At 36.6% G+C, this 27912-nt stretch overlaps 1 protein-coding gene and 1 long non-coding RNA gene across 4 annotated transcripts in view; one reads left to right on the plus strand and one right to left on the minus strand.

Moving 5' to 3' along the window:
* SOX6 (SRY-box transcription factor 6) overlaps positions 1-27912 on the minus strand; it is a 509394-nt gene that overhangs the window by 381512 nt on the left and 99970 nt on the right. Inside the window, exons 1-2 of one of the 3 annotated variants that reach the window (XM_036260194.1) lie at positions 24277-24325; positions 5350-5413 (exon numbers count right to left, since the gene is read on the minus strand). The exons of 1 other annotated variant lie outside the window; for it this stretch is intronic. The gene's annotated coding sequence lies outside the window, so the exon portion shown is untranslated. Of the gene's footprint in view, positions 1-5349; positions 5414-24276; positions 24399-27912 lie in introns of those variants that run through there. One more of the 3 variants, XM_036260193.1, reaches the window with a different exon arrangement.
* On the plus strand, positions 24519-26650 carry LOC118629074. The gene is made up of 3 exons (XR_004959348.1): positions 24519-24649; positions 24737-24788; positions 25841-26650. It is a non-coding gene; the product is annotated as an uncharacterized LOC118629074 (long non-coding RNA).

The following is a 27912-nucleotide window of genomic DNA, read 5'->3' on the forward strand; positions in this document are numbered from 1 at the left end:
CTTTGTCCCCATTTTACAGTAGAGAAAATAGAGGCTCTGGGAGAATAAGTGCTTTACCAGAGGTCACAAAACCAGTAAGTAGCAGCAGCAGAGCTTTAACCCTGGTGCATCTGGCTGCACCCTTCATGCCACATTATGATGTGCATATTCTGGTTCCCTGCTCCTTCCTCCCCCATGACACCCTTTCCCATTTCTACTTCCAGATTCCACCTCCAAGCTCAGATAATATCTTGCCTCCTCCAGAGCCTTTTGGGAACATATCAGTCCATCATTGCATTCCTATTGTAATCATCTGTATAACATTCATTTTCTTTGATGAAGACAGATTCGTATTTGTCAGTTCCCTTTTCTAGCTGTGTATGTTCTATGTTCCCAATTAGAGAACCCGTGGAAGGGCCCTTCAGCAGGTTCTTTGGGCAGTTTGTGCCGTCCAGATATATCTTACATCCTTCTCAATCAGCTTCTAGAGGGGGATAAGCATTCTGTCATATAATTTGTATCCCCCAAGATAACCAGCAGAATCCTACACATATATTAGGGCTTACTAATATATGGATTGGTTCCAATAAACTTTAATAGTAGGAAGTTTTCTGTAATAATAATAACAGTAGCCACAAACTGTGTGTGAGAATTCAATCCTCATAATGACCAATGATGTAGGTAGTATTGTTATGCCCATTTTACAGAAGTAACTGAGGAACAAGATAAGTTAAGCGATTTGTCCAAAGTCACACAGCAGAGCCAGGATCCAAACACATGCAGTCTCACTCCAGAGTCAGCATTCCCTTGACTACTTTATAATACTATTTTCACCCAAATAGACACTGTTCTAACATTAAGCAACTCTCACACCTTGAAAATTTATAAAATCCATTCACTGCTTCTGCTATAAAGACTGGAGGAGTTCGGAGGAGATACAGAAAGACAGTCTCTGACTACATATAGTAGAAAACCTGAGCAACAAATACAAAGATGCTGGGAAAATAAGAAAAGACAACTGAGAAGTGGGCCATTTTCACACAAAGGTTCTGTGATTTATAAAGCATCCATGACGACTTTCTCTCACTGATACACCAAATTATATAGCATACTTCAGAGTGAGCAACCACTGTTAGCAAAAACCTTGCAACTCGACACCAGAATCATGTGATCGTGAACCAGGGAAATGCAGCCACCTCTGGCCTGACACACAGCAGCTGTTTAGGGTGTCAGAGAAAGGGCCTGGTAAAGATCCCAAAGAAAACAGAATGGAAACATTGGAAAAACAGAATGTTGATTTCCAAATCTTTTCAACTTGATTAGGTTGTTGCAAAAGTCAGGAAGAAAGGTATGAGATATATTTGTACTCTAAAAAGGCAATAAGAAATTCTTGATAATTCAGAGATGATGGTAAGTAGAGGCAGGTGATGTAGGTTTGTACATAATTCGCAATTTATCATTTGTGAAGCCTTTTCCTGTACATTATTTCTTTTTTTCATTCATACAATAACCTGGTGAAATCAGTAGCATTATCGTCTCTGCAAAATCAGCCTCTGCAAATAGGGCCCAGAGAAGAAAACTTTCCACAGTTATTTAGCTGGTACGTGGTGAAGCCACGCCTAAATTCCCGGTCCTCTAGACAACACTCCTTTCCTTGTATCAAGTGTTTTTCTCTTGAACAAAATGGGAAAGAAGAGCCTCTTGTGATATAGAAAAAAATTTTTAAAGTAATAATAATTTCAAAATAGACAAAGACTGAAGCATAAGAATGACAGTTCTCATCTCTCTCTGCTCTCTTAAGGAATCTCCACATCTCCAACTCCCCCCCCCCCCCTTTGAAAGTAAAATAAGAAGTAATGAAAAAAAGGCCATCCTGGTTGGTTTCCATCTCCACCTTCCCTAACTTCATTCCTCCCTGCCTGGGTCTGGACAGTGTAACAATCTTTTACGTAGAACCGCAACAGTGGTGTCACAGACACATGAAAAACAAGCCCCATGACTCAATTTGGGGAAATGCCAAAGGAAAACCAGAGAAAATCTAGAACCTTGAAAATAAATCCATTTTCCCATACAGGAAACAAACCATTCTGCAGAAGAAAGTGAAACTTGCACAATCATGTAGAATCATTGTGTGGTGCATTACATGTGTGGTGGAGAGAACAGGGAGTTAGCGTCTAAAAATAAAAGAAAAATGTAAAAGCAGGCAAGTCTATCTAGAGTTTCTTATGGCTGCAGAACTCTATACCACAAAGTAAAAGAAACTGCCTGCTTCAGAGTTCTACAATTTTTTCATTGATTGATTTTTAGAGAGAGGAAGGGAGAAACATCGATTCTATTGTTCCACTTGTTTATGCATTCTTTGGTTGATTCTTGTATGTGCTCTGACTGAGGATGGAATCAGCAACCTTGGCGTACTGAGGTGATGCTCTAACCAACTGAGCTACCCAGCAGCAGAGATCAACAAGCAAATCTATCCTTTGTCAGAACTAACACATGAAACTCTTTCAACATTCATATGCAAGGAATGACAAGTCAGACATCTCGTTGCAGAGCAGCCAGTGTGACAGTGCCCACAGAGGATGTTCCTGGGTACAACTCTGGTTTTACATAGCCTTGGGTGCTGCCTGTCCAACATGTGAGCACTTGGTGCCAGATAAGAAAGGCCCTACTTACCCCAAATCTTTTTCTTACTATTCTTCTTTTATGAATTCATTGAGTATGTATGAGTATATGCCTGACACTATTCTAGATCCTTGGGATAAAAAGCACTGAACAAAATAAAGTCCCTGTCCTCATGAGCTTGCATTCTAAGTCCAAATTAAATTACCTCCTAAGATTCTAAGGTTCCACTACTAGAGAAAAGGCTTAAACTGCAAATGTCCTTGGTAGAGGGACACCTTGAGCACCTAAAAGAAAGGAATCACTTTACGGCTTCAGCATCTAGCATAATGTTGAGAGCTCAGTAAAGATTTCTAAGTGAATGGAGGTAATCACTATATCACACTGAGATTCAGGACAGTTACAGCTGGTTAAACACATGGTAAGCGGCAGAGCTAAGAACTACACCCTGACCCACTACTAGCCTATGTACCCCCAGAAATTTTTATAAAACCACTTAAGACTTAATCTTTAGGGACTATTCAATTACTAAAAGTCAGCTCCCCAAGAGTGAGTCTCGGCATCTTTGCTTACTTATTAGTACCACACAATTTAACACAGTTTTTCTCTAATTAGGGTCAAGAGATAAGATTTAAAAATTTAGGGATGAATGTACCCTTAAAAGGCATCTATTTCCTCACTTTTCAAACGAGGGAACTGAACAGAGAAGGTGAGGGATTTGCCTGAAGCCCCACAGCCATGCATGGCAGACCTGGCACTGAAACTCAACCCGACACAGAGCCCAGCGTTCCTTTCCATCGCCACTCTGTGTCCCGGTTCCTCCAGGGTAAAGGGGTCTTGTTGATTTTCTTTTTTTATATTTCCACCAACACTAGGAAATTATACCTAGTGTATAATACTACTGGCATATATATTACATTACCCAAAAAAGTAACTATAAGGAAATTTCATTTTTAAACCTACCTTTTCCTCCTCCTGAAATTTCTATTCCAGTTGGGCTAGAGAATTTTTAACAGCTTCTGGTCCAAGACCTTGGCCTAAACAATTCCAGAAGGAATTATCTAAGGTCATTACTCAGCAAGAATAACACTATCCTAATATTCTTTCCCTGAAAAAAGCGAGAGACCTTATAGGACAAGGCCTTCCCAGGTGAGGTTTTCTAAAAAGTAACTGGGTGGACCAAAGACACATTTTCAGGGAAAGAAACACTTGACCTACTAGCCTCGCGGAAGTGGAATTTTTCTGAGCTGCACTTACAAAGCTGACCCACTCTGCAGTCCAGCCTCCCTGAGGAAGTCAGAGACTGCACAGAAGCATTGAACCGGCAGCAACAAGACTGACTCCAGTTCGGGTTCTGTCACTTCTCTGGGGTGACTTTACTCATCTGTAAAATAAGGATAGTAACACGACCCTGATTACCTCAGAGGGTACTCAGGTAGAACACATGAACAAGTGGCCATATATCAATTTGAAAAGTATGGAACACCGTACAAATGTAAGATGTTAGACTTAGTTATTAGCAATTAGTACTCAGAATTACTGTGTATTTCAGAGGCAGAAAGCCATTTTGTAAAATCAGTTAAAAAGAGGCAAAAAGCAGTGTGACGCAGCAGAAAGGTCACAACTTTGGAGTCACACAGCCCTAGGGACAAGTCTAGACTCTGTGACCTTGGCAAGTTGTTTAAACCCTTAAACAAACAGTTTGCTCATCTGAAAATGGAATAGTTCTACTGTGAAACTCCTATGAAGAATGAGTAACATATTTACATATGTACACTTAAAAGTATCTTGCTTGCATGATATAAAATAGTATCATTATTGTAAATTTCCTCTTCTATAGCGCTTAGGACTTCAGGGCTTTATCTAGCATTCATACCAGGTGAACAAGAGAAACATCTGTAATGTCAAGCAGTGGAAGCTGGTTAAAAATGAAAAAATCTCCACCGCCAACAATAACAACAGCATCCCTGATCAACATAGTAAAGCAAAACCGGAGATGCTAATTAACCCAGCTTATTAGCAATTGAGCCAGAGTTTAGGAGCCAGTTCTCTCAGTGGGTATTTTCTCAGTCACTCAGACAAACTGTTGTGTTAATTTCACATCCACTGCCCCGAAGTTCTCTTTGTGACTATGGATTGTTGGATTGTTGCCTGCATTTCTGTCTTCTGTGAAAAGCGAAACATACAGAAATTTCAGTCACCAGATTAAACATTCATCTTGACAATATGATATGCTGTTTGTTGTCATGTTGACATCCTATTGATGATGTTCATGACTTTTTATGCCTTTATTTTGTTCTTTGGTTTCAATAAATAGAAAAGTAGAAAGTCCTTAGACTAATGAATTCAGATACTTTTCAGACACAGTACTGCTTCTCTTCCAGGAGATCAGGAAAAGGATATATTTCTGGTTGCAGACATATGTGGTACAGACGTGAGATCACAGCTTAAAGCTTAATAGAAGAACATAACAATCTACTCACTGTTTACATTTAGCCCAAAGGGCAGCTGGAAATCACAACCAACCATATGCAGTGCCTAACAAGTGGTCATGACTTTATTAATAAAGCCAAGCATTAACGAATAAGATTCTGGGAATGGTACAGTGAGGGGCAAAAGTGTCTTACCACAAGCCCCTCTAAGTACTAGGCATAGGGCCCAGGCTATTGTTGAAAACGTCCTTCGGGATCAGACTGCTCTCTCTGCCAGGATTTCATTTACCACCTTTCATATTTCCCAGTTCTCCCATACAGTGTTTAATCAGCTGCTAGGGACTGGTTAAAAAGGACTCCTATTCTTCTTGGATCCTGACATCCTGAAAAGGGAATGAATTATAAAATTATCTACATACAATGAAATCAAATTGCACATAGACAAATGCTTTTCGTACTATAAAGAACTATTTCAAGTAGAAAAAGAGATGCAAATTATATCTCATTTAATCCTCCAAGTCTATGGCATGTGTAGTAATATTATTTCCAGCTTATAGATAAAAACTGATGTTCAGAAAGTCTTAGGAATACCGCAAGTGAACTGCAGAACAAAGACTTATACTCAGGCCCAAATCTCATGCTTTCACTATTCAACAGCTGTCATCGGGAATATATTAACTAATAATCCATGGTCTATCATAATTACTTTCTTTCTACATCGATATGCATACAAATTTACTAGGTAAATGTAATACTCTAAATGAATCTCTATTTAACACTAAAGCCTTTCTTATGAGCATCAATGTGACAGTTTATAAATTTTCTCTCTGATTCTTTCATTTTTTTTCCATACCTAACAGTCATATCAGTTATATATAATATATTCAATTTGTAACCCAAGTACGAAAATCACAGAACAAGTGACGGAGCATAAAACCATCAAAACACCTTAAAGCTTTCATCAAAGTATGTTGGCCCTATTGAGTCAGCAAAAATTAAATAATAACTCTTATAAAGATGATAGCTGATGTAGGTGCAGAAATCAGAAGTTTGCTAGAATTACTAGTCCACACAAGTGAAGTTTATTCCAGTGTAAAGTAGAGAAGGGAAATCTGAATTTGCAGTTTACTTCCTCAGACTAGATTTAAGGTATAGTTCGGATCGATCTTGCTTTTATGTGTGTTCTGAGTTTGGTTTTGCTTGTTTCTGAAACAAAAGTGAAGTTCCTTATTTGAAATGCATTGCATTGTCTTATTTTACTGAAATTATCACTGTCAAGTTAAATATACCTTCAGTTATTCATTGGGCCCACTATGAGAACTATATTCAGAAAACCAAGAGCACAGGAAAGAACAATGTTCTAAAAGTACTCTCCCTCAAACCAGATGTACGATCAGCTAAGAGAGACAGCATGCTCTCTGCTGAGATCCCTGATGATGCCACTGGGAGCCCAAGCCCTTTACACAATTATGACACAGAATGCAACCACGTTTTCTGCCCTGGGGCTTAAAGAAAAGAGCTGGCTCTCAAACCACAGACAGTAATGTGTAACCACAGCACAAGGAAAGAGGAAGAGAGAGAGTTGTACAGTGAAGTATGAGATTTATCTCAGATAATTATCCCAAGCAATTATAAATCACCTTGGAATACAGCATTCAATCTCACCTCAGCTTAAACATATCTCAGTATGAAAATGAGTGATTAACAAATACTAGGAGCTTATAGCCACAAACATGTAAATGGAAAGGTCACAATGGCCAACATTTCTGGGGGACTAAACACTGATATTAGCATACAGGAAAATTGTTGTCTAGCACTTTGTGGTAACATACATACACAAACATATAGCCTATGCACATTATAAAAGTAACTTTCTTAGAAAGTATAAAAGATAATATGGTATTCTTTTAAAAAATAATTCTTCAATTAACTAGCATTTCTACTATGTTTTGCACAATACAGCATGCGAAATAGACATACCAAAAGGTTCTGAACACTAGACAACTACTAAAAACTATAAATCTCTAATCTCATTTTCCCCAATATCTTAATTCATAAAAAGTTCAGATTAAAAGTAAACAAGAATAAATAAATAAAAGTAAACAGATGTGTTTTTAATAAATAGTGCTGAGAAAACTGAATATCTACAAAGCAATGGGGTTGAAACTTTACCTTACACTATACACAGAAATTAACTCAAAATGGGTCAAGGACCTAAACTTAAAAGCTGAAACTATAAAACCCTTAGGAGACGTAGGGAAATCTTTATGACATTGGATTGGCAATGACTTCTTGGTTATGACACAAAAGCACGAGCAACAAAAGAAAATTAGACTTTATCAAATTAAAAAACTTAAGTGCATCAAAGGACACTATCTGGAAAGTGAAAAGACAGCCCACAGAATGAGATAAAAAAAAATTTCAAATTATGTATCTGATAAGGGATTTAATATAGAGCACTGCTACAACTCAGCAACAAAAGAACAAACAACCCAATTCAAAAATGAGCAAAGGATTTAAACAGACATTTCTCCAAAGATATACACATGGCCAAAAAACATATGTAAAGATGTTCAACCTTATCAGTCACTAGGCAGAAAATCAAAACCGCAATGAGATACAACATCACATCCATTAGGAGGGCTACTATTAAAAAAGAAAGAAAAATGTTTTCCCCTCTTACAGCTAACTCTCTTACCCTTTTCAACTCTTTGCTCAAATGTCAAGTTCTCAATGAGTCCTACTCTGATCATCCTATTTAATACTGCTTTCTTGTACTATCAAGTCACCTTACCCAACTCTATTTTTATAGCTCTTATAGACCTCCAACATACTATATAATTACTTACTTATCATGCTTATTGTTATCTGTAACTCCCATCTATAATATAAGCTCCATGAGAACTAAAGTTATTTGTTGTATTCACTAATATATTTTCATTGCAAGAATAGTAATACCTGGCGGGAGATAAATGTTCAATAAACATTTGCTGAATGAATTAACTGACTAATTTCTTGCTTAGAGACAGAAAGTAGCTTCAAAGTTTTGAAAACCAAATCATTCTTTCAATTAATCAGTTTTTATCCCCTTTAACACCAAATACTATCTTCTTTTTATCATCAACAAATACCAAAGTACTCTAGTTTAAAATGTAAAGTGTTCCACATTTCTGAACATTTCAATGGAAGAAGGTCTCAAAATTGTATTCATAGCCTAACATTCAGAGGACATGTGTCAGTTATTTACTTACTGTCTCTTGACTCACATCACCCTTCAATTCTCTGCTCTGTGATTCTGGGGCACTATATTTCCCAGGCTCCCTTGCCAGCTGGCTTCCTATTAGGTTCTGCCAATGAGAGGGACTAGTGGGAAATTAGAAGATGGGAGGAGGAGAAAAGAGACTTCCTTTTTCCAGCTCCTGTCAGCATCACTCCAGCAGCAAAATACACTTCTGTCTGCACCATTTTACATTCCCACCAGCTTCTTCCACACTCCCAGTACCAGCTGCCTAACCCCCGCAGAGATACCCAGCACCAGCTGGCCACACTCCTCTCAGTGATTAAAGCCTAAGCCACGTTGTGTTTCCCTCAGTGGTCTGAGCACAAGTCACACAGCACACCCTCTCCCCAGAGGTGCAACCCCACTTACAAGCTTTTCCAAGCTCTTAGGTTCCAGTAACCCAACTTCTTCCCCTTTTGTTCTACCAGCATTGTGGCTGGTAGCTGCTCCCTTCAGTTACTAATATCTGGGTAGCCTCACCTCCCTTTTTTGCTTTTTCAGCCTTCCAATACCTGTGTACAAAATCCCCTCAATGATACCCCATCTACTTGAACTATTTATTACGGTTTGTGTTCTCCCGACTAGATGTGACTATACAGTGTAACATTCAGGCAGACCAAAAGATTGACAACAGATTTACATCACTCAGAATTAAACATAACACAGATTTTTTTTTTCATTCTATCTTAACCAAAGAATGAGAAAACAAGTCTTTCAAATACAGCAAATAACAGACTAAGACCTAGAATCGCTGTGCTTGTATCTGTACACTCTTCTAGTATACGGCCCAGTCCTCTCCTGCCTCCTCCACGTCTCCACTGGGATATCTAGCATGCTTCTCAAGTTTAACGTGTCCAAAACTAAGCACCTGACACTTCCTAAAATCCATTCTTTCCAAGGCCTTTCCCATCTCATTTATGGCAACTCTACGCTTAGAGCTTCTCAAGCCAGAATCCTGGAGTCATCTTTGATTCCTTTCTTTCTCTCTTTCTCCAAATCCAATCTGTTAGAAAGTCCTGTGAGGTCCTCATTCAAAATATATTCACAATATAACTGCTTCTCACCACCTCCACGGCTGCTCCAAGCCTCCAATAACTCTCACCTGGATTATTATACTAGCCTTTTAAGTGGTCACTCGTTTGCCACTCTTTTGTAGCTCTATAATTTATTACCAGCCACAATTACAGTGATCCTTTTAAAAATTAAGTTAAATAGTGTCACTCCTCTGCTTGAAGTGTTCCAATGGCTCCTCATCACACAAAGAGTAGAGGCTAAAATTCTCACAAGTTCCTGTTTCATCTGGTTCCTGTTATTTCTCTAACTCCATCTACTATTATTTCCCCCAATCGCTTGTCCCCAGCCATTCTGGTCTCATGCTTGTTCCTGGAACCTCCAGGCACTGCTCACGCCTCCACCAGGGTACTCCCTCTTCCCCTTCCGTGTTCGATGTTTCTCCATAGAAATTATTCTCTGCCTTGCTACATGATAATTTACTTTTTTTTTTTTTTTTTACATATTGCTTTTCTCCCTCCACTAGAATATAAGCTCCTTGAGAGCAGGAATTTCTGTTTCATTCATTGATGTATCATCAACGTCCAGATGGTGCCTGACACATAGTAAGTGCTCAGGAAACATGTGGGGTTTTTTGTTTCTTTCTTTCTTTCTTTCTTTCTTTCTTTCTTTCTTTCTTTCTTTCTTTCTTTCTTTCTTGATTTAGAGAGAGAAGAAGTGAGAGGGAGAGAGAGATAGAAACATCGATGAGAAAGAACATTGATTGGCTGCCTCCTGCATGCCCCCCACTGAGGATTTGGCCCACAACCTGGGCATGTACCCTGGCAGAGAATCGAACCAGTGACCTCTTGATGCATGGGATGATGCTTAACCACTGAGCCACACCAGCCGGGCTCAGGAAACATTTGTTGAATGAAACTCCAAACTCCAAAGCACCAAAGACTTAATTAATAGAAACACACAGAAATACATTGTAACATATATATCCATATGTATATATGATCTTGAATATATTCTGCAGAGTAAAACTGTATTACAAATTCTAATACTGTAGTAACTATGATACCAAAATTATTTTTTTATCAAGGAAATGGGGCTCAAAGTGCATTTATAATCCTACCACATAATATATGGAGGCTCTCTAGCCCAGTGTTTAAGAGTCAGCCCACCTGGCTTACATTATCACTCCAGCAGCCATTAGCTCTGTTTCTTGACCTCTCTGCCTCATTTTCATCCTCACAAAATAGTAACAATAATAATCATAAATGTAGCTCACAGAAATTATGTAAAGGATTAAATAATGTAACACATTTAAAGAACTTTAGCACAGTGCCTAGCCCACAGATAATACTCAGTATATGTTATTATTACATGAGGTATCTAACATTTGTTGGAAGACAAAATTGCTCTAAAATTCAACATTTTATACTGCCTGAATTTGCATTGCAAGAATCATATTTTATACTTCTTTATATCTGCCATAGAACTGAACATATTAATTCAATAGTTAACTGACTTATTGACTGATTTAGTGGTGATATATATATTTATATCTATGTAGTATTATTATTAAACTTACTAAAAATATCAGTTGCAAAAGCCAAGTTAGTCAAGATGACCAGAATAAAAGAAAAAGAAAAAGAAAGGTAAGTTCATCAGTTCTGCCTCCTTATTTTATCATATTATGTGTGATACTACAGTATACTTATACTAAAGCATTAAACATTTTTAGTAAGTATACTAAAGACATTTTAAATTGTACAATAGAGATACATATATTTTCCCAGCAGAAAAATAACAATGATATGATGTATGTTAACTAAATGTATTGTGGTAATCATTTCACAATACATGTAATCAAATCATTGTTATACACCTTCACCATACAGTGATGTACGTCAATTATATCTCAGTAAAATGGGGAAAAATAATGATAAATTAATGGCATAGGAAGAAATGGCAAAAAGAAAGGGAAAGCAGAGAAAGAAAGCAGGCTTTAAAGTTAAGGAGTCGACCAATCAAAGCTCTGTGAGCCATAAGGAAGAACAGAGCACTAATGAAGACTCAGGCTGACAGCTGAGAATGGGACTTCTTGGGAAGGCTGCTTCTTCAGAAGATCACTCAAAGATAAGCCCAGTTGAGTGGGAGAACATATAACTGACTCCGAAAGAAGTATTCAGTTAACCATTGGTCAAGAAACTGAAAGTCTTTCACAGAAGGGGAACTCAAGAATTAAAATAAAAGCAAAGTAATAGAAGAATAAATACATTAAGCATCTTTGAAATGTTGATAGACAAAACCAGTATAGATTAGTATCTTTGACATCACTGGCTGGAAACCTGGCTGGAATACCTGGAATGGAAAGATCCTTTAAATAATTTATTTTAAAAATAAGGTTCTGATATATAAATATACTTTCATTGACCACAAACCTCTACTCATCATCTTGATGACATTTTATTGTGTGTTTTTTCTGATGCTATAAAAACTCATATTAATGAACTATGTTCAAACTTGCCATGGTCACATGACACAACCACTTTTTAACTCTGCACTGCCATAGTGTGTAGATTTATTTGTCAAGAGCAATGGGAGAAGAAAATGGCATTAAGCAGATTATTATTCACAGTAGTGTGTTAGGGTGTGAGTGTGCACATCTATGAGCACCACTGCACAAAGAAATATAATTTTACCATCAAACTGTAGTAATGACACAAACTATTTAAGCTTTATGTCCCTAACATGTTCATCATTCAGAAGTATAATAAAAGCCATAAAGGACAGCTTATAATGTGCAAGTCTGCATTTCTACAAGAGGTACAGAAATAAATTTTAGACACATCCTTAAACAGAGATGTGTCAGTAGCCAATCCAAGCAAATGGGCCCTTCAGTTTCTGTAGCACCGCTTGAAGTCTCCTCCTTTAACTTGCTCCTCCTTTCATACTTTGTTCTTTTCCCTTGGGTCCAACTTCCTTCTTTGGGTTACTCTTTCACCACCAAATAAACTTAGCCTCCACTTACGTAGTCTTGTCATCTACAACATCTTCCTCTACCATTCCAAAAATCCTACAAGTAAATGATGTGGTGTCACCTGAGAATACCTGGGAATTTAATTGGTGGGTTTCTATACTTTCCAGAGGCACATTCATACCTAGGTATTACTCAATTTTTATTGCAATTTGTGGTTTTATGGTTTGCATTGCTTAACTCTATAGTCTTCGTGAATGAGAAAAAAATATTTTTTTCCACTTATATATCCTGTGCATTATTAAATAATAACCATGAAAAAGGAAGGGGGGGAGGGAGGGAGGGAGGGGGGAGGAAGAAGAGGAGGGGAGGCGGGGAGGGGAAAAGGAGGAAATGTACTTATCCTTACCAATGCAGCCTCTAAACTCTTGGAATATTTTTTAAATACTCAAGGATATCCATCTTTAGCTGACTACAATTATTACAGCTTCTATGCAAATATCATCTCACAACACTACACTGCACAATAATTGCCTAAATCATAAAACCAAATCTTTCTTTCTCTGAGCTCCCTATATGCATGCTATGGTCTGAATGTTGGTGTCTCCCCAAAACTAGGTATGTTGAAATACTAACCCTCAAAGGTGAAGGTATTGTAGGTGGGGCCATTAGGAGGGAATAGGTCATGAGGGTAGAGCCCTCATGAATTGATTAGTGCTCTCATAAAAGAGATCCCACAGAGCTCCCGAGTCCCTTCTACCAAACAACAAGAATTCTGTGACCCAGAAGAGGGCCCTCATTCGACAATGCTGGCATCCTGATCTTTAGACTTTCAGCCTCCAGGATTGTGAGAAAAAAAAAAATCAATTGTTTATACGCTATCCACTCTGTGGTAGTTTGTTAGAACCGCCCGAAAGACGAGACAGTGTTTCTTCATCATTCAGAACATCCTGGACTGAATATGCAAATACCTGGGAACTACCTCTGATAAAACATAAAAAGTCCTATAAAAGTCAACCAAAAAAATCAGATAATCTGCAAAACCTATTTAGAACATTTTCATTGTCAGGAACTCGCTCTTTATTATTATTATTTCATTAGAATCTCTACTAATTGAGGAATGCTATCACTAATTCACAGGTTTGTAGCCTTTGTTTCTAACCCCTCTGCCTTCTTAGAGTTGTTCAGGTAATATGATGACAATGCATCCCAAACTAATTCTAAAAATTAGCTTTTCCAGCAATACAAATGGTTTCTCAGATATCACACACATGTGGAATGCATTTTTAAAACAAAAAAAAATTATAATTTAGTATTTTTTTATCTTCTGAATATAGCTAGTTCAGTTTCATTTATTTATTTGTTTGTTTGTTTTTCAATTACCATGTACATTCAATACTATTCTATATTAGTTTCACATGTACAGCAGAATGGTTAGAAAATCATGTACTTTACAGAGTGATCTCCAAATGTTTCAAGTACCCACTTGGTCCTACACATAGTTATCATGATATTATTGACTATATTCCTTATGTCTTTACCATTTTTTCCTATCTAGCACTTCAAGAGACTTATTCTACAACCTCTGCTTAAACATGTGCCATAGTATGACTCAAATATTTTAAGTAATTAAAATTTTTTAAAAAGTGATGAGTTTTGGGGTTTTTCTTGTTTGTTTGTTAGTTTTTGTAATGCAGAAAACAAAAACAAAATGATGTGGCAAAAGAATCATGGCCCTTTCATAAATCTACCCATTTATTATGTAGCCTCTATTCTTGGGCAATGCTTTGTTCCCTGCAATTTCCAAGAAATAGTCAAGTAAAATTGTTTTTGAGGCCACACAAATACTTCAAAAGGAATGACAAATTTCACTCTCATTTCTTTCATATTCAGTCTCTTTCACATTCTTTCCCTCTCTCAGCTCATTTTCTACACGTCTCCCCCTTCTCTTTATTTTGTAATTATTGAAATGTTTTTATTTTGTATCATTGTTTAAGAAAAGGGGACAACCATGATTAAAAATCACAGGATGGAAGTATGAAAGTCAAACTTAATGTTATACTATGCCTATTAACAACTTTTAAGAGTACAACTTAAAAATAAAGAATTGTCTAACCAAAAGATGGCTATTGCCATTAGATTTTATATTAGAAAATAGGTACAATTTCATCAACTTACATTTAAAAAAAAAATCTCAACAGCTCACTCTTTTAACTAACACTTCTTAAACCCTTTCAAACCTTACTGGTACACACCAATGATTTTTTTCAGCCTACTCACACAGAAGTTATGCACATTATAAAACAAGATAATGATATCTTCTACACATCAAACCTAATCTTTTCAGTTAAGGTTAGATATTCTGTATCACTGAACTATACAGTGTGACAATTGAAAGGAAAGTGAGACCTAGAGAGTTTAAACAACTTGCTCAAGCAAGTAACTAATTAATAATTAACAGCAGAGAAAGTTGGGAATAGAACCTAGTTCTTCAAACTCCAAAGCACCTGAAAAAAATTGGGACTAGAATCCAGATCTCCAAACCCCAAATTAATGAGCATTATAGAGAAAAGAGAAGAAATGGTATTATTCCTAAAGAAACTCATTAACACTCTTTCTAGGTGGCTCCGTTGGTTGGAGCATACTCCCATACACCAAAGGTTTCAGGTTTGATTCCTGATCAGGGCACATAACTGGGTTGTGGGTTTGATCTCTAGCTGGGGCATGTGCAGGAGGTAACGAATCAATGTTCCTTTCTTCCTCTCTCTCCCTCTCCCTCCCCTCTAAAATCATTTCTTTTTAAATCCTTGGGTGAAGAAAAAAAAAAAAACACACACTAAAAATTTTATCATTGCATACTTCTCTAATGAATGATATATGATGATAGTAATGAAGCCAATTGCAGATCTAACATCAGCAGGATTTTTTAAAAACTAGTTTGAATAATCTCAAGTCACTTCTGTGTAGTTCCATCATACATAATATGATATTTTTTATTCTTTCTGGATATATACCCTCTGAACTAAATTTAAGGTATTAAAATAAACTAAAATTCATTTAAACGGAACTGACAGTAGAGATGAGAATGGGAATAGGAAGAGAGAGGCATGCTGGATGTCAAGGGAAAGTCAGGCCAGGATTGTAAAATTGTACTCAGTGCTCAAGACATAATCCATGCATGTTTGATAAAGAGTTAGCAATGATGGTAAGTGGAATCCTTCACCCACTTCCTCTACAACTCCTGCCTTTAAATAGCTAAAACCTCATTTCAAAAGATGAGTACTGGGAATAAGGAAAAACATGAAGTTGGGTTTTAAAATCACAGCACTCTTGCGAGAGGTACAAGTTCCCTGTGATCTCAATGAGGTTAAAGTGAAGAAAACGAGGAAAGAATTCTTCACGGTCATCATTGAAACCCATGACTACATTCTCTAGACCCAGCAAAGAGCAACTTAAATCTCCGCAGACAATTGTTCAAAATGGGGAAAACCTACTGGACTACTGATGGAACATTTCAGACTCCAGAGCTGACAACTGTGTCTCTAGCACTCACCAAACCTAACCCTAACAGAAATGGGAAGGGGAGGGAGGGGCGAGGAAGTGGAGAGAGGGTAGGAATGGGGAAGGAAAGAAAAAGAAAAGGGGGGAAAAGTATCAAGAAACAAAATTCTTCAGGAAATCAAAGTCTCTTAAAACAATGTAAAAAGAAAACTTTTATACAAAAAGCAAGTCAAGGTGTTAGTTACAGAGACACTGAAGTTGTTGGTATTTGTTTCTAGGCAAACAGGATTTTATTTTATTTTTTCCTTTATAGATTTTTAGAGAGAGAGGAAGGGAGAGGGAGAGAGAGACAGAAACATCGAGAGAGAACATTGACTGGACACCTCCAGCATGTCCCCCACTGGGTATTTGGCCCACAATCTGAGCATGTGCTCTGATGGGAAATCAACCGGCAACCTCTTGGTGCGTGGGTTAACACTCAACCACTGAGCCACACTGGCCAGGCAAGAATTTCACTTTTTAAAATGTGAGCCTCCTTTTATAGTATGTATACTGCATCAAGACAGAGAAAAAGCGGAAGAATGAGAAGTGAATAGATCCATAAAAACTGAAGGAACAGGGTACTTAAAGCCCTTTGTTTATTAGCATCTTTCCATCCAACTATTTCAACTGCAATGTTAGTTCACTTTCTTACTTCAATCTCAGTTCCCAGGAATGCAAGCACCAAACACAATAAATATGAATTTTTACCTCCAACAAAAATTTCAACTTAAAGTTAGTTGGTCATAGAAAGTGTTCATGTTGTGTAACAGTGAAAACAGTTTGTCACTCTGAAAAGAGCTGAAATCGGATAGACACTCTAAGTAATCACAATCTGTTTTTATCAGAAGAGAGGAAGAAATGACTTTACAGTATAAAGAAAGAAGAAAATCAATGTAGCATAGGAGGAAAAGGCCACTTGAAGAGATTCTCCTGAATAATATTTATTGCATTACTTTTATTATTATCTGGATCTCTGAACATGTGACTCTGCCCAAGCATGTGCATTTACATCTACATTGGTGGTTTCACTCTCCTATAGAGGAGGAGTCATGTATTTTACTCTAAATATAAACAAGCATTTAAAAAGTAAAAATGTTTCTTCCACCATGAAATATTGATTCATACTCATTAGAAATCAGTACTGCATTTTACAATGGGGAGACAAGTGAATCACGACAGTATGGTTTCAAACTGTTGAGGGAAATAAAACTTGGTGTATACTTTCTGGAAGGCGACTTGGCAATATATCAAAATCATTAAAAATACTCTTTGAACTAGATTTTAGATGTCTAGAAATTTATTCCACAGAAGCAATCATGATGGTATTCAAAGGTTGATATATTAAATATGTTCATTGAAGTATTGCTTATGATAGAGAAAAAAATTAAAGCAACCTAAGTTTTCAACGGTTAGTAGCAAAACATTTAATAAGTATTAAACAAGTGGTGTTGAGTGCCTACCATGAGCTAAATACATTGGATTCATTAAATTAAAAATGTATCCTTAGCACTGGCCGGTTTGGTTCAGTGGTTAGAGCATCAGTCTGCAGTCCGAAGAGACCCGGGTTCGGTTCCCACTAAGGGCATGTACCTCAGTTGCAGTTTGTCCCCAGCCCTGGTTGGGTCGTGTGGGTGGCAACCACTCGATGTGTCCCTTTCACGTCGATGTTTCTCTGTCTCTCTCTCCCTCCCACTCTATCTGAACAAAATATTGAAAAATGTCCTCGGATGAGTATAAAATCAAACAAACAAACAAACAAAAAGTATCCTTAAAGTAAAATATGATGTATCCATTTTTAAAAATTACATAATCCCAAATTGTTTTATAAATTTAGTATATGCTTCCATAAAAATCATAAATAGGGGGTGGGGAGGAGAGATGATAAAATTATTCTAAAGTCCATCTGTAAAACAAATGCTTGCGAAAAACTAAGACAATTTGAAAAAAAAAGTAATTAAATTTTAAAATATGAAATCTCACTAAATAAAGGTGTGCCAAATGAATAGCCAGATTGATTAACAAAGAAGTTGCAAAATAAACCCAAATATCTCTAAGAATTTAGTCTATAACAATTATAGTATGTAAAAATGGATTATATAACTAATATTATTGGAACAATTGGTTCTTTAAATTCTAATTGCATACTACACAATAAAATACATTCCAGATGGACTAAAAACCTAAAGGTAAAAAAATAAAACCATGATGATGCTGTAATAAAATATATGTGAATATCTATGTAATTTAAAAGGCAGAAACTCAAAAGGAGAAAAATAAAACTTTAGATTTGATGAGAGAAAACTGATTCTCTAAACATTTTAATTGAAAGACAAAATGTCAAGTTTGGGAAAAATTCTGCATCATATATGATAAAAGGTTGATATTTTTAGTATAATGAAGACCTCTTACAAATCAGTAAAAATTAACTGCTCATTAGAATAATGTCCATTACTTTGTGTTGGACTATTCTAAATATTTGATTCATGTTCATTCATTTGATCCTTGCAAATCCTATGACATATGGAAAACTTTTACAGACAAGGAAACTGAGGCACAGAGAGATAAGTAAACACTCAAGGTTACAAAACTGGTAAGTATTGATGATAAAGCCAAGGTTCAAACTGTCACCAATAGTCTGACCCCAGAATCTATTCTAGCCCTGGCTGGTGTGGCTCAGTTGGTTGAGCATCATCCTGTGATCCAAAAAGTTGCTGGTTTGATTTCGGATCAGGGCACATGCCCAAGCTGCAGGCTCAATCCTCAGCTGGGATACGAAGGGGAGGCAACCAATTGATGTTGTTTTCTCTCTTTCTCTCCCTCTCCCTTTCTCTCTCTGTAAAATGAATAAAAACCATATATTTTTTAAAAATCTATTCTACTTCTCAAAGGATATGAGCAAGAAATGTATGAAAAAAGAAAAGGAATGCAAATGGACAATAAACAAAATGAAATATTCTATTTAACTACTAATTAAAGAAATATAAATTATACTAAAACTAAGCTACCATTTCTCCCTATAATACTGTTGAAAATATTGAAAATAATGACAATAATATGTGTAAGCATGAATGTGACAAAATGAATACTGTCACACACTTCTGGTAACAGTAATCTGATTCAACTTTCCTGAATAGCATTTTGACAATATGAATCAAATGCCTTTAAAAAATGATTACCCAACAATTCATTTCTAAGAATTTGAACTAAAGAAATCATCAGAGATATTTGCAAAAACTGAGTTACAAAGGAGTTTATTGCAATGTTGTTAATGATAGTAGAAATCAGAAATAACCTATTTACAGATAATCAGAAAAACTATGAAATGTCCATAAGTAGAAAAGTATGCAACTTATTAAAACTAATGATGTAGCCCTGACCATTTGGCTGAGCAGTTAGCACATTGACCCACAGACCAAAAGAGTCGTGGATTCAGTTCCGGTCAAGGGCACATCCTTCAGTTGCAGTTAGATCCCAGGCCCTGGTTGAGGTCATGTGGGAGGCAGCCAGTAGATGTGTCTCTCTCACATCAATGTTTCTCTCTCTCTCCCTCCCTTCCACTCTGTCTGAAAATCGATGGAAAAATATCCTTGGGAGAGGATTAAAAAAATAAAAACTAATGATGCAAAAGAATAGTGGTATCACTAGAAAATATAAATGATATGCTATACTGTGTAATAAAAAAAGCAAATTATAAAAAGCAAATTATAAGGCAGTTGTTACCATATGATTTTTTTTTCAATGGGAAATATGTGTGTGTGTGTGTGTGTGTGTGTGTGTGTGTGTGTGTGTGTGTTGTGGCTCAGTGGATTGAGCGTCATCCCATGGACTGAGAGGTCCCAGTTTGATTCCCGGTCAGGTCACATGCCTGGGTTGTGGGCTTGAGCCCCAGTGGGAGGTGTTCAGGAGGCAGCCGATTGATGCTTCTCATTAACATCAATTTTTCTATCTCTCCCTCCCTTCCTCTTTCTCTAAAAAGTCAATAAAAATATTTTTTTTAAAAATTTATTACTGAATGCATATACACTTTGATATTTAATGATTAAATCTGGAAAATGGAGTGCAGTTTTTCTTCTTTTTTCTTTAATTTGATATGTGTTTCTTAAATTTCTTATATGCAATATCTGTTAGTTTTATAATAAATTATAAAGTTCATTTTAACAAGAAAATACATGCAGGACAAAATGTAATGACATAGGAACGACGATCATGATATATTAACTTTTTAAAAGTAGCTTGCAAAACAACCTGTGCAATAAGATACCATTTTACTTTTTTTTTTTTAATGTGTATTGAAAAAAAAAAATTTCTAGTATATAATCAGTATAAGCATTTTGAGGTACCTCCAGATGTCACTATAGAAGATATTTTTTATAGTTTTCAAATTTTCTCCAATAACCATGGTTTGTTTTTTTAATCAAAAAATCAATATGAAAGGCTATATTTTATGTTTTTCTCCAAATCCATTCTAATTGTTTAACAAGACTACAATTTATGGAAAAGCAAAAAGATTACATATTACCTTCTTATTGTAAAAACAGATTAGAAAAAATATGATAGTGTTTCTATGAAAAGCAAATATCACAGAATTAGAAATTTTGTGTAAAACTATGAAACTCTGTAAATATACTACATAAAGCTCTAAATGAGCTCTACAAAGAGTCAGTCAAATCTCCTTGTTATATGTCTATCTATTTGATAAATAGGTAGATATAGTAAAATAAAATAATTGCAAATGGTTAATAAGAATGATTAAAAACAAATATGCTAACACTGGTCATCAATACAGCAAGACCAAAACACACACAAAAAAAGAATAAGGATAAATTATTTGGCAGTGTGGCAATACCAAAAATCCTGACCCAAACTCCTAAATATATATGAAGATGAGCAAATCAATTAATCTCACCAAGTTTCAGATTTCTCAGTTTTAAACTTCCAGCAAAAAAATAAACTCTTTGGCTTTACAAGTGCAGTAAGGACTTCCGGTCAAGATGGCGGCGTAGGTAAACAAGGTATCGCGTCCTCCCACAACCACATCAAAGTTACAACTAAACTACAGAACAACCATCATCCAAAACTGCCTGATATCAAGCTGAATGGAAGTCCTACAACTACGGAATTAACAAAAAAAAAAAAGCAGCTACATCCAGACTGGTAGGAGGGGCGGAGGCGCGAGGGGTGGCGGCGGTGGCGGAGCGGAGGCGCGAAGGGCTGGTCCCACACCCAAGTGTGGCGGATAAAAATCAGGAGGCTCCCGCGGCTGGGAAGGTCCTTCCTGAGGACTGAGGGGTCCCCGTCCCACACCAGGTGCCCCGCTCAGGGTTCCAGTGCCAGGAAGAGAAGTCCCCATAACTTCTGGCTGGAAAAACCAGTGGGAACTGAGGCTCAGGGAAGCTGAAGCGGCTGGAGCCCCAGGCAGCTCCCTAAGGGGCCCGCGCACGGACTTATCAGACTCTCTCCCTCTAAGCTCGGAGGGGAGGCAGCTCAAGGGGCACCAGAGACATACAGGGAAGAACTGAGCTGTTTGGCACTGGAGCGAGGGCTGGAGAGGGGGCTTCCTCGGGGACAAACGTGCTGTAAGAGGCCTTTGTTCCTTTGGTGAGCCCTTCCCAGGGGCGGCAGACAGAAGCCATATCTGGGACTCCAGCAACCTGGCTCACACTGGTAGCCCCGCCCTGCTGACTCCCTGAGGCCCCGCCCCGCCCCGCCCCACACAACTTTCAAGCCCACCCAAGCTGTTGGCACTTGCTTAACCATAGGATTGGCCGGTCTTGGATCCTGCTTCAGGTTTTTCCTAAATTCTTTCAAACGAGCAGCATCGGGTCTCAGTGAGCCCCTACCTCTCATTAAGTAATACACAGAAACAAACACAGGGAGGCAGCCAAAATGAGGATACAAAGAAACAGGTCCCAAATGAAAGAACAGAACAAAACCCTAAGAAAAGAACTAAGCGAAATGGAGATAAGCAACCTAACAGATGCTGAGTTCAAAATACTGCTTATAAGGATGCTCAATGAACTCAGTGAGGGCCTCAAGAGCATAAAAAAGGACCAGTCAGAAATGATCGATGCACAGTTAGAAACGAAGGAGGCTTTAACTGAAATAAAGGATAATTTACATAGCTTCAATAATAGAGTACGTAAATCCAAGGAGCAAACCATCGATTTGGAATATAAGGAAGCAAAAAACGCCCAATCAGAACAGCAAAAAGAAAAAAGAATTCAAAAAAATGAGGATAGCGTAAGGAGCCTCTGGGACAACTTCAAGCGTGCCAACATTCGCATCTTGGGGGTGCCGGAAGGAGAAGAGAGAGAACAAGAAATCGAAAACCTGTTTGAAACAATAATGGCAGAAAACTTTCCTAACTTGGTGAAGAAAACAGACATACCAGTCCAGGAAGCACAGAGAGTCCCAAACAAGATGAACCCCAAGAGGCCCACACCAAGACACATCATCATCAAAATGCAAAAGATTCAAGACAAAGAGAGAATCTTAAAAGCAGCAAGAGAAAGGCAGCTAGTTACCTACAAGGGAGTTCCCATTAGGCTGTCAGCTGACTTCTCAAAAGAAACTTTGCAGGCCAGAAGGGAGTGGCAAGAAATATTCAGAGTGATGAAAACCAAGAACCTACAACCAAAATTACTCTATCCTGCAAAGCTGTCATTCAGAATCGATGGACATATAAAAACTTTCCCAGACAAGAAAAAGTTAAAGGAGTTCATCACTACCAAACCGTTATTATATGAAATGATGAAGGGTCTTTTTGAAGAAAAAGATAAAATGTATGAACAAACAAAATGGCAATGAATACATATCTATCAACAATGGAATCTACAAATAAAATGAACAGGAAGAACAGAAACATTCTCATAGATACAGAGAACATTTTGTTGGTTGCCAGTTGGGAAGGGGGTTGGAGGAATGGGTGAAAAAGGTGAAGGGATTAAGAAGCACAAATTCATTGCTAGACTGACAAACCTCAAAGGGAAAGGGGTTGGGGGGGGGGGGGAGAGATAAACCAAAGAAATTATATGCATAACCAATGGACACGGACAATAGTGTGGGAAAAGGTGGGAGGGGGGCGGGAGTGGGGAGGAGGGGGTCAATGGGGGAAAAATGTGGAACATCTGTAATACATTTTACATCCAACAATAAAGATGTGAAAATAAATAAATAAATAAATAAAAGTGCAGTAAAATATATATACAAATGTAAAGAATTTTCATATAACTAACCTAAAAACCCTAAAGTAGTTTCAAAATTAGTATCTAATTAAAGATAAATGTAGATGGTAATGACATGAGACACACACAAAAATTTTTTTCAAGAAACAAAGGTAAAGAGAAAAAAGCTGACATCGTTGATAATGAAGAATTTATTTTATAGGGAATCAAGGCTCAGAAAAATTTAGTAGCTGTTTTCCTATTCTCATAAGGTCAAAAAAACTGGGGACCAAATTTCTAAATTTTGGCTGTGAGCCCCAAGTCTTACTAATCACCCAGTAGCACTTCTCCACATGGAGAAACTGATATAGCATTAACAAATTCTTTATCAAAATCAACACTTTGTAACATTGAGAAAATTAAAAGTGTTGTAATCTATAAATGCCCCAGCCTGTTCTGTTAAAACTTTATCCCAATTTGACACTATGTTAAAAACCATGTTCAAAGAAACCTCTGCTACAATTTTTAAGCCATATATTTTCTTCCAGCTCTTAGAAAGTGTGCGTGTTCTTATAACTTTTCATGATATTTATACACATTCTTCATGGAAATATGCATGATGCAGTCACTTTGTTTTCCCAATAAGGGAGAGAACATGATTTAAATGTTTTATTTTTCAGTACAAAACTCTCCAGTCCCTTACATCAACTTTCACTGGCTTTCCGTCACCTTAAAATTTCACCTTCTCTCCTCATCTCCTCCACCAACACACACACACACACACACACACACACACACACACACAATGCCAGACTTTTTAAAAATAAACATAAAATCACCTGAGGGTGACAAAATTGTAAACTGCTCCCCTCCATCAAAAAAAATAAAATTTGGAAAAATTCATAAAAAAAATAAAATAAAATTTGGTAAAGTAATAAGAGAAAACATTAGACGTTCTAATCAAAGTCTGGTAACTTTTTCCTAAGTCAATGTTACTTTCCAAAATAATAACAAAACAAAACACGATTATAATAAGCCAGTTCTCCTAGTTAACCATTATAAAAGAGAAGCAAATGCCTTAAAAAAACAAGTCCTTGCCTATCAAAATATTTTATTTTTTACCTTATTACAAGTTTTCTCAGTATCTCAGGGTTGCTTCTCTCCCAATCATCATCAAACCATCCAATAAACATCTTTGTCAAACACACTATCTCTTCAGCTCATAAATAGCAACCTGGTTCCTGTCCACATAAAGAGCAGTCTAAATATTTAATCAAATACCTTAACTTCAGGAATTAGCTTCTCCCCTTTGTCCTTTGCTGGCCACAGTATCTTCATTGGAAGCTCTATTGCTGTCATTATTTCTAATTTGAAATCATCCTCTACCTCCACACCCTTCCACGAAGGAAACATAGCTTTTATCTTTGTCTTGCACATGCACACCATAGTGGGAGTTAAGAAGTAAATTGCCTTTTGCAATTTCTTTCAATAATAAAATAGCAAATAAACAAGAAGTCTTCTCAATTACAGGATACAAATGCACATTCAACACTCAAGTCAACCACTGAATCTCACTGTTACTCTATTTTCCTAATGCATCATAGTTTCAAAAGGTAGAGAAAAATCTCACAACTTGAGGGGAAATTATCTGAAGGTAAAGAGATGCTACATTTGATACCTCACACAAAGTTTATGTCAGTTCTGAATAAAATACTGCAACTTTGGGTGTTTCTGTTCTCAGGTCCAAGAAATGGAGTTACAGAGTTCCTTGTGAGGTCATTGCCAACTTCAGGGTAAGTCTTAATGAAAGAGAATGAATGATGGAAGACACTATTAGGTTCTTTTTAGAATGAAAATAAAATGTTTTGATAAGCAAATACTCAAGGTTGTTAGCACTTTCTACAGAACTCCGAGATTGAAAAAAACGTTACAAAGTCAAATTAAAATAATAACAGCTAATTTATAAAGCAGTTATAATGCAGCAAGCATTATTCTAATTGCTTTACATACATTAACTTATTTAGTCCTCAAAACAAACAACCCATATAGGAGTAGGTATTATTATATAGAAAATTATTATCAGTATCCCCATTTTACATATGAGAAACTAGGCACACAGAAATTAAATTATACCATTAATGATGAAGTGAGGATTTAAATCTAGGCAAACAAACTTTCAAGATCAAGTTCTTAACCACTACTTAACCTCTTAACCATCATAAATAAATCTAATTGAGGTTTTTTGTTCCTTGAAATTGTCACCTTCATTTCATGTATAATTGGAAATATACATTAAGATTAAAACCTGTCTCCCCAAGAAATGTAGTTATGGACCATTAATACAATGGTGTTTTGGCTAATTACAGTATTAACTTCTATGCAATTCCATAAATCAGTAACTTTTGATATAGAAAATTTAGCAAAGAATACACTAGTGATTCTATGAATTATGAAAGAGAGGTCTATTTAACAATAATAAGAATTGTTCCGCCCTGGCTGGTTTGGCTCAGAGGTTGGAGCGCCGGCCTGTGGTCCAGAGAGACCCGGTTTGGTTCCCGCTAAGGGCACGTACCTCGGTTGCAGTTTGTCCCTGGCCCTGGTTGGTCGTGCAGGTGGCAGCCACTCCATGTGTCCCTTTCACGTCGATGTTTCTCTCTCTCTCTTCCTCTCTCTCCCTCCCGCTCTATCTGAACAAAAAATGGAAAAATGTCCTTGGGCGAGGATAAAAAAGAATTGTTCCTTTGTTGGTAGATTATTTTTAATGTCATTCTTTTAGGATTAAGTTGGTCTGAATAATTCAGTTCCTTAGACACTTCCACACTTTAATCATTACATTTCTCCACAGATCCCTTGTACAGCAGTATCTCCATAGTAGAGCAAGGAGGAGAATTAGAAAAGAAGCAAAACCCAAAACAGATGTCTCCAGGAATGTAATACACTAAAGTTTACTTTTTTTTTTTTTTAAAGGACAATTCCTGAGCTCAGAATCTACTCACTCTTACTTCACATATTATTACAGCACTTTTGATTATGTGAGGAGCATACTTGGGCTCAAATCCTGAATCTACCATTTACTAATAGTATCATCTTGGGCAATATATTCATCTTCTCTGAGTCTACGTATTTTTTATCTGTAAAATAGTTTACCTCACTGGAACGTTGCAGGAATAAACCCAACTGACACAGTATATATAAAGTCCTTAGCACGGTGCCTAGCATATAGTTAGTGCTCAATAAATGATTTTTGTTATGTAAAAAAATTATCTAATAACAATTTACTGTAATAATTAAATAACATGAGTTGTGTGAAGGCACCTACATTAGTACCGTACAACAAAACAGAACTATTAAATGTTTGTTTCCCTCTCTTCTTATCTAATTGAACAGCCCATAGACAAATAGAAATAACAGCTTATAGAAGTTCAGAAGGAGAATTAATATTACTAAAAGCAAAACAGTAGTTACAGAGAAATGACAGCTTAAAGTCTTCAAAAAATAAAAAGGCAAAGACGGAAAATCCAACATGCAGACACAGAAACTCACAAAGCACAGCATTTTGGGGGCTACTCATTATAGAGATAAGTAGCCTTCATAGACCCTCAACTCAAGGAGCATCTCAAGGAATCAGATATCCATAATGATAACTCTGAGCCATCAAGACAAACTATTAAGAAATTAAAATTTTAAATTATAATTTAAAACTAGGTATGCTATAACCCCAACTACATATACATTACATCAAAATTTTAACAGGGACTTTCTCTGGTAATGGAATTATGGGTGATGGTGATTTTAAACATTTTCTTCTTTAATTTGTTTATATTTTCTAAACAATCAACTGTTTAGGAAGTCAGAATTAATAGGTAAAATTAAAAATAAGGTAGGTGCTTAAAGAGGCAGTCTTTGGACCTCTAAGAAATTCATGAATGTGTAATAGAGGGATTAACTCATTCTGTATTGAGTCCCTTATTCAAATAGCTGCATTGATCCCAGTACCAAAAAGGCATTACAAAAATGCAACTGATGTAAAAAGAATTGATTAAATACTGTACAATAAATTTACTTGAAAAAGAAAAAATGCTAAAAGTAGAATTCATCGTAGAGGTACTACTTTAAATAGCAAGTCAATATCAACACAAAGCTTATAACAGGAGCAACATATGATTATCTCTATCTTTGCTTGCAACAATTTGACACACCCTCCCTTTAGGGTAAAAAAAAAAATGTTTAAACTCTAGGAAAAGAGCAAAATAAACTGATAAAATGGAGTAATTTCAGAAAGCTTAGTCATAAGTGAAATGCACTTTTTTTTTTTACCTTCTAAAATAGAAATTAGAATGCTATAGGCAAATTTATATATTACTGAGTAATCACTGACTGCACAGCTGGAAAAGAAAGAATAGGTGGCAGCACAAAAAGCAAATTAAAATATTAGAAATGAACCTCTGACAAGTTTTCCTCTTTCTGATCTGTAGTGTACATCTCTCTTTGGAACTGTCACACTGAAAACTATGTACAGTTAGTAGAGAACATGCTGGAGAACCACACAGCAGATCCAAGAGGACTTTTTCACTGAGAGAAAGTGCTTCTTTCTAGACATATAAACCATTTTTCTATTTCTTCATAAGTAGAGTTCTAATTTTAAAAGAGAGAAAAGTAGAAGTAGAAACAGGCACAAGGAGTGGAACACTGGAAATTCTTGATTCCTTTAGTATTGGTATTATCAGTAGCTAGGACAGATTTGACAGGGACTAAATGAAACACAGCCACACAGTTAATCTGGGATCAGACTTTAGATTATGAGCCTCCCCATTCCCAGTTAATATTCATTCACCCTTTCCATAGTTGCCCCTAAAACTTGGTACCTCCAGCTCTAATTGGCACATTAGCTGGTTCAGCTGTGACTACTGCATTTCT

This window comes from Molossus molossus, unplaced genomic scaffold, assembly GCF_014108415.1.
Source record: "Molossus molossus isolate mMolMol1 unplaced genomic scaffold, mMolMol1.p scaffold_m16_p_13, whole genome shotgun sequence".
Taxonomy (NCBI): domain Eukaryota; kingdom Metazoa; phylum Chordata; class Mammalia; order Chiroptera; family Molossidae; genus Molossus; species Molossus molossus.